Raw genomic sequence first — 8,127 nt, 5'->3', positions numbered from 1 at the left:
TAAGGTACGATGCCCAGACGTGTGTGATTATCAGATTACTGTATTACTACAGTGCCCTTTTTGGTTACCTAAAAGGCTGGGCTTTTTCTGCGCTTGTTTCAATGAGACATCTAATGCTGTGCAGGAGTGAAATGGGCTGTACTGACTGGACAGTAGCCACTGTTTAAGCCTGTGGACTACAGGTTACAATCACGGGGCCGATGTGGCTCGGGGAGGAGGTGACAGGGAGAAGCGAGGGGTCACTGCGGGAGCAGAAGCCGAAGCGGCTGGAAGCGCTCAAGTCCTGGCCCCCAAGGTGCCGGACCTTTGGCGAAAACACTCCCTGGCGGATCACAGGGCTCCTGCGTGCGGCCGGGGCAGTGGGCCCTTAGGCCGCGCGGCCCGCCCAGCCCCGCGGGGAGCTGCGGCCCGGGCCGGCGGGGCCCGAGCGCTCCCGCCCCGGCGGCCGCCGCGTCTTCCGGGCGGCTGAAGGCAGCGATTAGGGCGGCGGAGGCCGCGCGGGAGGGAGGGAAGGAGCCGTGAGACGGAGAATCTCCTCCGCTCCCAGTCCGGGCGGCAATGCCGGAGGGACCCGCCGCCGGCCGCAGGTCGCGGGGCCCAGTACAGACACCCCGTCCCTTCCAGCCCCTGGGCCGGCGGCGGGGGCCCCTGACAGAGCCCCGTGCGCCTTTAAGGGGCGGCGGGCGGGCGGGCTGGCAGCGGCATTGTTCCCTGACGTCACCGCAGCCTGTGCGGCGGCGGCGGCGGCGGCTGCTCTCAAACTTGCCTTTGTTATTCGGCGCTCCCCGGCTGACACCGCGGCCGCTCGCAAAACGCGGAGCCGGAGCGCGCCGGAGCGGCGGGACGCGCCGCCCGCCACCGGCTGGCCGTCCCCGCCGGGGCACTGCCCGCCCGGGGCTCCCCCCGCGGCGCTGCCGGGCCGGGCGGCCGCCGCTCTGTCTCCGCGCTGGGGGCGGCCGCGGGCGCAGCGTCCGCAGGGATCCCCCCGCGCCCTGAGGCGCTCGGGGGGCGGCCGGAGGCACAGGGAGAAGGGCAGACAGAGGGGTCTTTTCACTGGGGAAGCCACGAAGGCGTGAATGAGCGGGGCGGGGGCGCTGCCCTCGGGGGGCGGGCGGGCGGCGCGGCCCCGCACAGATCAGCGCGTCCAGCGGCGGCGGACGGGGGCAGCCCCGCGGGGGCAGCGGCGCGGACGGCGGCGGTAGCGCTCCGTTCCGCCTGCACGCAGCTGAAAAAAATAAGAAAAAATTAGACAATCTTCCCCTTCCCCGAGCGATCCGACATCCCTTTACAGTCCCGATCGTTCTCCTCCTCCAACAACAAGACGAATGTGACCAGCGAGAAGCTACACAGTGCTGTTTAAATTGCTTATCTTAATTGCATAATCTAACAAGCCCCGTTGGAGCAGGGATGAATATATTAGGCTTATTAACAACTCATCATAAAATATTGATTGTCCTGGAAGTGTTTTATCAAGGGGAAGAGAAGTCGAGGGAGATGTCTTTTAGCAGATTGGGGCTCGTCAGACAAGGACGGTTTCTTCTTATTTTCTCCCTGGAAATCGGGCTGGATTTCCTAAGGAGCACAGGGGAAGAAAAACAGCAGAAAAACACGCCCTATTGTTAGCGCCGGGGGCCGCGCTCCGGGCGGCGGGGGGGCCCCGGCCCCTGACCGCCCCCCCGTGCCGGGGCCGCCTCCTGGGCCCGCCCCGCCGGGCACCGCCGCCCGCCCGGCTTCCCCGGCTGAGCGGGGACCCCCGGGAGAACCCCGCTCCTACCTGGGTGGCGGGAGCTCCGGGCTCTGAAAATAACAGCCGCCCCGAGGGTGGGGGTGGTGGCAATAAATGGAGGGGGGTGGGGGGCTAAAGTGCAATAACGGAGCCAGCAGGATGTCTCGGCGTTCCCGTGTAATCCCCCTGCCCGCCCGGTAGTTTCTTCCATGCCCGTAAAAATTCTCTCGTGAAGACGACAGAGACGGAGACACCTCATGCTTGAGAGTGTGCTGGGTCCAGGGTGGTTTTCCCCTATTTAATAATACAAAAACACCGAAGGGAGTATACATATTCTCCAGCTTTCAGTTTCCAGAGTGGAAGGGTTTCCGAGTGCTTGGTATTCAGGAGGACTAAAACGAGAATCCCCGCCTTAAAAGACACTGTAAGACAATATTTGTATTTTAACTCGTATCTAAGATTTTTAACTTGGTGTGATTTGGGGGGGGGGTGTGTGTTTTGCGGGGGGAGAGGGGAAGGGAGAGGGCGAAGGGAAGAACATCCCTGTAGGAGGCAGCTCCCTTTCAGATAGGAATCTGGGACAGATTTTGCCAGCAGCCACAAAGCATGGCCCTTTGGTAATAGAATAGCCAATGTAATTTGACACTTCAACTTGCTGTGCTCTCTGCTAGTTGATTCACTTACTCACCCACTAACATTGAGCTCCTTTTCACTGTCTGTGGGCAAGGGGGAAAAAAAAAAAGGGGGGGGGGGGGGGAAGGAAGAAAAAAGAAAGCAGGGGGAGAAGGAAGAAAGGAGGGGAATAAACAAAATTATATATTTAAAAATACCCGAGTAGAGCTGCAAATCAGTTGGGAAAGAGGATTTTGCCTGCCTTCTTCCTTATTATTTTGCTGCTGCAAGGCTGCTTTGCAATCCGTAGGTAAGTTTCGCGTCTATTTGCGCTCCCTGCTCGCACCTCCCCGTTCGCGGCCGGGCAGGGGTTGCGTCTCGGCGGAGCAGAAACAATGGAGCGGCCACGCTGGGGAAAAAGGTGTACAGGGAGGAGAAAAAAAAGAAAAAGAAAACAACAACATATTTATTCTGCAAGGGGAAAAAATGTGTGGAGACTTCTTAAAGGGGCAGACTGTCCCCGCCGAGGGCGCGGGGCGAGGGCGAGCGAGCAGCCGCGGAGCCGGGCCCGGGCGGGGAAGCGGCTCCAGCCGGGCAATGCCCTTCCCGGGCCGGCCGCGGGGTCGCGGAGGGACCCGGCCCGGGGCGAACTTGGAGCAGCCGCGGCGGGAGGCGGGCGGGCGTCGGAGCCGCCGCAAGCACAAAGGGGGCTGCGGGGACCGGGGCGGCGGCTGCCCCCGGCCGGGGCGAGCTCCGTCGGGGCGGGCAGGAGCCCCGCAGCGGGGCCGGGGCTGCGGCTCGGGGCGTGCGTGCCCGGCCGGCTGTGTGTGCGTGCCCGGCCGCCCGTGTGGGGCTCGGGAGACGCGCGGGGAAGCCTGCGCCTGTTCTTGGGGCTCCGGGAAGCTTGCCTGGGTGTAAATTCCTTGCGTCTGGGTTTTGAGAGCCAGTTGGGACCTGGGCCTCTCTCGCCAGGCAGGAGGAAGGAGCAGCCCCCCTCGGTCCCTCTTCCCCTCCCTCCCCCCGTGCATCTGTCCAGGAAGCCGCCGGGCGGAGGGGAGGGGGCGCGGGGGCAGAGGGCCGGGGGTGCCCGACCCGGCCGGAGCTCGCCCGCCTTTGTGCGAGGGGAGCGGGGGAAGCGCTTCCAGGGGCGGCCGGCGGAGCTGCTCGCGGGGAGAGGGAGAATGGCAGCCAGTTAAAAGACACTTCAGGAATGTAAACATAAAAATAGGAGCCATCCAGCCACGCTCTTATCCCCCACACCCCCCCGCCGGGCTCGGGATAGCATTCTGGGCTGGCGCGGTAGCGGGGAAGGAGTACGGCAGCCTGAGACAGGGGGAGGAAGTTGTTACTATAATCGGGGTTTTAGACTGTAAACTTTGTTTTGCACGTGCAAAGTTTAATTTCGGTGCCGCCTCGGAGGCTGCGATGAGAGACGCGGGGCGGCGCCTCGGGGGTGCCCCTTCGAGTGCAGCCCCCACCACCGTCTTTGCTAAAGGTGGAACCTGCCCGGCCGTGGCAGCGGGACCCCCGCATCGCCGCTTTTGTCTGGGGTTGCCGGGGTCCCGCTCATCAGCCCGGCAGCTGCATGACTTGGTGCAAATTGCGGCTGTATCGTCAGTTTATCGGGACCGAAGCAAACTCAAGGCATAGCTCTGCTCTGTCGTCCGATTGTGCGCCGTGTGTATTTTTGTGCTTCAGTTAATAATCTGCAAACGGCTTAATGGCTCTGTAGTGCCAGAGGAATTGGTTTTCTCCATTTACTTCAGCAGGCCTGAGTGAAGCTGGTGTTCTGACTGCTTTTTTCAATGCATTGACACGAGAGAAGAGGATTTAACTTGGCAGCCTGAACAAATGCTCTATCAAAGGTTTCCTAAGAGACAGTAGGAGTGCTGGGGTGATGAATGACCTGGGGTAGTTTTAGGGTGCTACCTATGCAAGCTTTCTTTTAAATATGAAATGGCCATTTAGGACTGTGAATAAAACTGCGCGCATCAGAAAGGCGACAGGCTTATAAAATTTAAAAGGGCAAAAGCCCATCAATGCTGTGGCAAAGCTTTGGCTCCCAGCTCTGGTTGAGTAGTTCCAACTGCCGTGAAGTGCCAAAGCTTTTAAGGAATCTTTAGCAACAGCTTCTCTCTAGCTGTGGAAGGGACCTTGGCCTTGCACACTGGAAGTTTAATGGTGCAGCCTCTCCTCCCCACATAAGGGAGGAAAGGCGAGGGCAGCAGGTGGGAGGGCAATGGGGATAATGTAGAGGTGAAGCAAAATCTGGAGGGGAATTTTTTAAAAAGGCTGTATGCTGGAATGTATGGCTAAATGACTTGCTGGTGGGACCCTGTTCAGGTTACGATACTGAGGCAGTAACATGGCACAGTGAATAACTCAAAAACATTACTAGCGCCAGCAGAAAAGTTTCACAAAGGAATGTAGCAAAGCTAAACACCTTTGGGAAACAAATCCCTCTGACGAACATAGTTTGTCGTGGATTCAGAGCTCCACTTCCTTCTCTTGACTGGGGAAAATGTACTATGGCATCAATCTTCTCTTGGCGGGGCCTGGTGCAGGTTTGTGAATGCCAGAAGACTCGCTCTGACCTTTCTCTGTTCCAAGCTGAGGATGTTGAAACACCAGCCATCAAACAAAAGAGACATTGAAAGCAAGATCTGCAATGGAGCACGTGTGACTTTCAGGCTAGCTGAGTGCATTTGGTGGCCGTTTTCCTCAGAGTTTGGGGTGGGGAAGAGGAGGAGGAAAAGGTCGCTTATTTTTGCACTGAGGCTGTGGAAAACCTGACTTGAAATCCCCTAAATATCCCATAGTCAAGTATTTACTTAATCTTTTTGAGTGTTGTTTCAAAGTGCCTTGATTTCTGCTCTTTTTACATATGTATCTATAATTGCTACATTATGAGAGGAAGATTATTTTCCCCCATGGTTGCAAGGAGGACCAGGAATTTTGCATAATCCACTGCATTAAAAAATAGAAAGAAGATTTAAAAAAAAAAAGTCTTTAGGATTATATTTTAAAATAATGAAGTATTTCCTGGGATTGAATTGACAGTTTTATCTATACAAGAACCTTGAAAAGTGGCTGATTTCAAGATTATTCTGTAAATTGTAATTTAAATTTACTTTGGGCTTTCTGAATTTAAGAAGAATGCCTTTGGGACCAGTTGATATAGGTATCTAACCTGCCAATTACATTCATGTCAACATGGACAGATGCTTTTATTTTGCATTCTTTGCATTGTTTACAGTTCACAATACCTTAAATAAACGATCATGATTAGAAACAATAATTGAGTGTGTGGCAAAGGATCAATGAAAACTTTGTTTCAGGAAAGGAGTTGCTGTGTATATGTACAGAGAATGTTTTGTGCTCTCTGGGATGAAATAAATCTGCGATCTTACTATGGTGTACAATTCTGTTTTTGGATTATTTTAAGAAACCCACAAAAGATAGTGGATCAGTTTTTGCAACATCTGAATGATTTCTCCTGTACAAGAAGTGGAAAGGCAAGGCTCTCTGTAGCATAGTTCCATTCATAACTTTTCTTGGGAGTTGCTTGCCCTTTGCCCCAAATCTCTTCCACTTTTATGGACTCCAAAGGTTTTCTGTTGGGGGGGGGAAAAAAAAAAAAAAGCAAAAGCAGAGCCAAAGCAGCACCCCAAACCCTCATGGATGGAAGTTACATCACTGATACTATAGCTGGAGACAATGTTGGCAGGTTTTTAGCAATTTAATGTTTGTACTAGCAGCTTGGAAAGCCTGGTTTCTCTCCTGAAAAGGAAGAAAAATAGATCTGGGAAAGGAAAAAGAGCTGGAATTCCTTTTGCCTTCCCCAATGTTGTTGATAGGTTTCAGAACAACAGGGATCCAGCCTTTTTCCAGTCACACAGAAGATAATGTGACTATGAGAAATGGAGGTAGTGGCTGGCCAGGAACTCGTGGTGCCTGCTGTGCTGCTCTAACAACGTGGGTGATCAAATGCTGCAGGAGGCGTGAGCTTGGGTTGTTATGGCTTTACCTGGGAAGCCTGTTTCTCATAAATAAGTAGGACTGCAGTTAATGCCTGTGGTAGCAAATTTGACCACTATGCAATTGGCTAATTTGTTCACTCCTAGTTAGACCAATTTTTGTGAAATTCTATCCTGTATTGCAGCAAAGTGGTGAGAATATTGCTGAAGAGTTTATGTTGGTTTATGTTTGTTCCTGTCAACTGCCTGTTGTAGGACAAGCAGCACAAGCCCTCTTTATCCATTTAGGTGTGTTTTATGGGAAAACACAGTAAGCAAAACATCAATATAGAACCACCAGACAGACCTCCTGCTCTGATATTGTATGTTTTCCTTACACTCAATTCACATCTTCACTCCAAGTGTATGTAAGCCTTCCTGCTGATGACAAGTTGAGGCTGTCAGTGGTATTAGAAATAATTTCAGCTTTAAAATGGTGTCTTTGGCTTAAAAGGTTGTTTTGCTGTATTGATTTCCTCCTCCCCACTTCTTACTATAAAGCAGAAAATTCTTACGTAGCAATTTTCAATTCTTCACTTCCATTGGGTTTCACGTGATCATTAACATTCAGCTGGGCTAATGTTAGAATATTTTAAAGAGAATATAGGCTGCTAGGGAAATGTCCAGGCAATGAGTTGTAATGGATCTCCACAGCTAGACTGTTGGAGGCAGTAGTGTATTATGAGAGTAGGAGATGGCCTTACACTTGTTACATGTTATTTTTGGTTCTAATAATTTAAGATACACTGAAGTCTACATTGCCTGCAAAGATGAAGTTTCCTGGCTTCAGTACAGTGCTCTGCCCTTCCCTTTATGGAGCAGGGCAAATTTCTATGGGTATTAGGTATCCAGTAAAAAAAGCAAAGTTGTTCTTAGACAGACAAAATCACTTTCAACCTAATTTCTTCTGTAAGCGTCAATAGAAATTAAGTTACTCCACAGGGAATGACTCATTCTTTAAAAGAACTTGCCCTTCTGAAGCTCACATAGGTGATCATTCATTCTGGAACACCTGTAGTTTCCTTCAGTTGCTTATACATTTTAGTTCTGTAGCAGAGGACAGAGGAAGTAATTTTTACTCCTTTAGTGAATGGTCTAACATCCAAGAAATCCTTTCCAATTTGTGGTGGTTGATGCATTTTAAAATAAGTTTTAGTATCTAGTGAAAGTATCTAAGCTTGAAAAGGGATTTCTGTCCTTTACATGGATAATTCTATAGATCAAGCTGGTTTGTATTTTGTCTAGTGTACTAATATTGGGGTAGTGACATACAGCCTATCACAGTAACATTCCATTAACATAAATGTGGGAAGCATATCCTCTGGTTGGTGATCCTGGGTTTGTTTGGACTCTGCAGACCAGCTTTGACTTGATTCCCGAAGTGAAGCTGAAAGGCTCCTGGCTCAATATCAGGCAGTGGGAGGGAGAAAAAGAAATTGCTCAAAACGCCATTTATATGCACAGTGCTACAAACCTGTGCAAATTTCATAAAAGTGCGAGTTTGTATTACCTCTACTGCTCGTTGTTAGTCTATATAAGAGGTTTCTTATTAATTTTATGTTTTCTTGTTTGTCCTGGCTTATGACAGTGGATGGTGAAAACCTGATTTATAACTCATGTCCTCATGCTAAGACATCCTCCTTTAGACCTGTGAAACCTACCCAGGTGACAGTCCAGGTGCCTGATCCATAATCAGCTGTGTTATCCTCTTCCTGTAGGGCTGTATGCCAGTCTTTTGGTAGTCAGTATTGGCTGTGGGCACAGAGGGACTGT

General features: G+C 51.7%; 1 protein-coding gene across 8 annotated transcripts in view; it reads left to right on the top strand.

Moving 5' to 3' along the window:
* Positions 1 to 2,304: 2,304 nt before the first annotated feature.
* ZMIZ1 (zinc finger MIZ-type containing 1) overlaps positions 2,305 to 8,127 on the top strand; it is a 338,783-nt gene continuing 332,960 nt past the window's right edge. For 6 of the 8 annotated variants that reach the window (XM_041473787.1, XM_041473762.1, XM_041473777.1 and 3 more), the window contains exon 1: positions 2,305 to 2,648. The gene's annotated coding sequence lies outside the window, so the exon portion shown is untranslated. The remainder of the gene's footprint in view (positions 2,649 to 8,127) is intronic. The other 2 variants (XM_041473834.1, XM_041473815.1) reach the window with 1 other exon arrangement.

Source organism: Pyrgilauda ruficollis, unplaced genomic scaffold (genome assembly GCF_017590135.1).
Source record: "Pyrgilauda ruficollis isolate IOZ18807 unplaced genomic scaffold, ASM1759013v1 scaffold11, whole genome shotgun sequence".
In the NCBI taxonomy this organism is placed as follows: domain Eukaryota; kingdom Metazoa; phylum Chordata; class Aves; order Passeriformes; family Passeridae; genus Pyrgilauda; species Pyrgilauda ruficollis.
Note: the sequence above shows the minus strand (reverse complement) of the source record. Positions and strands in the feature narration are given on the sequence as shown.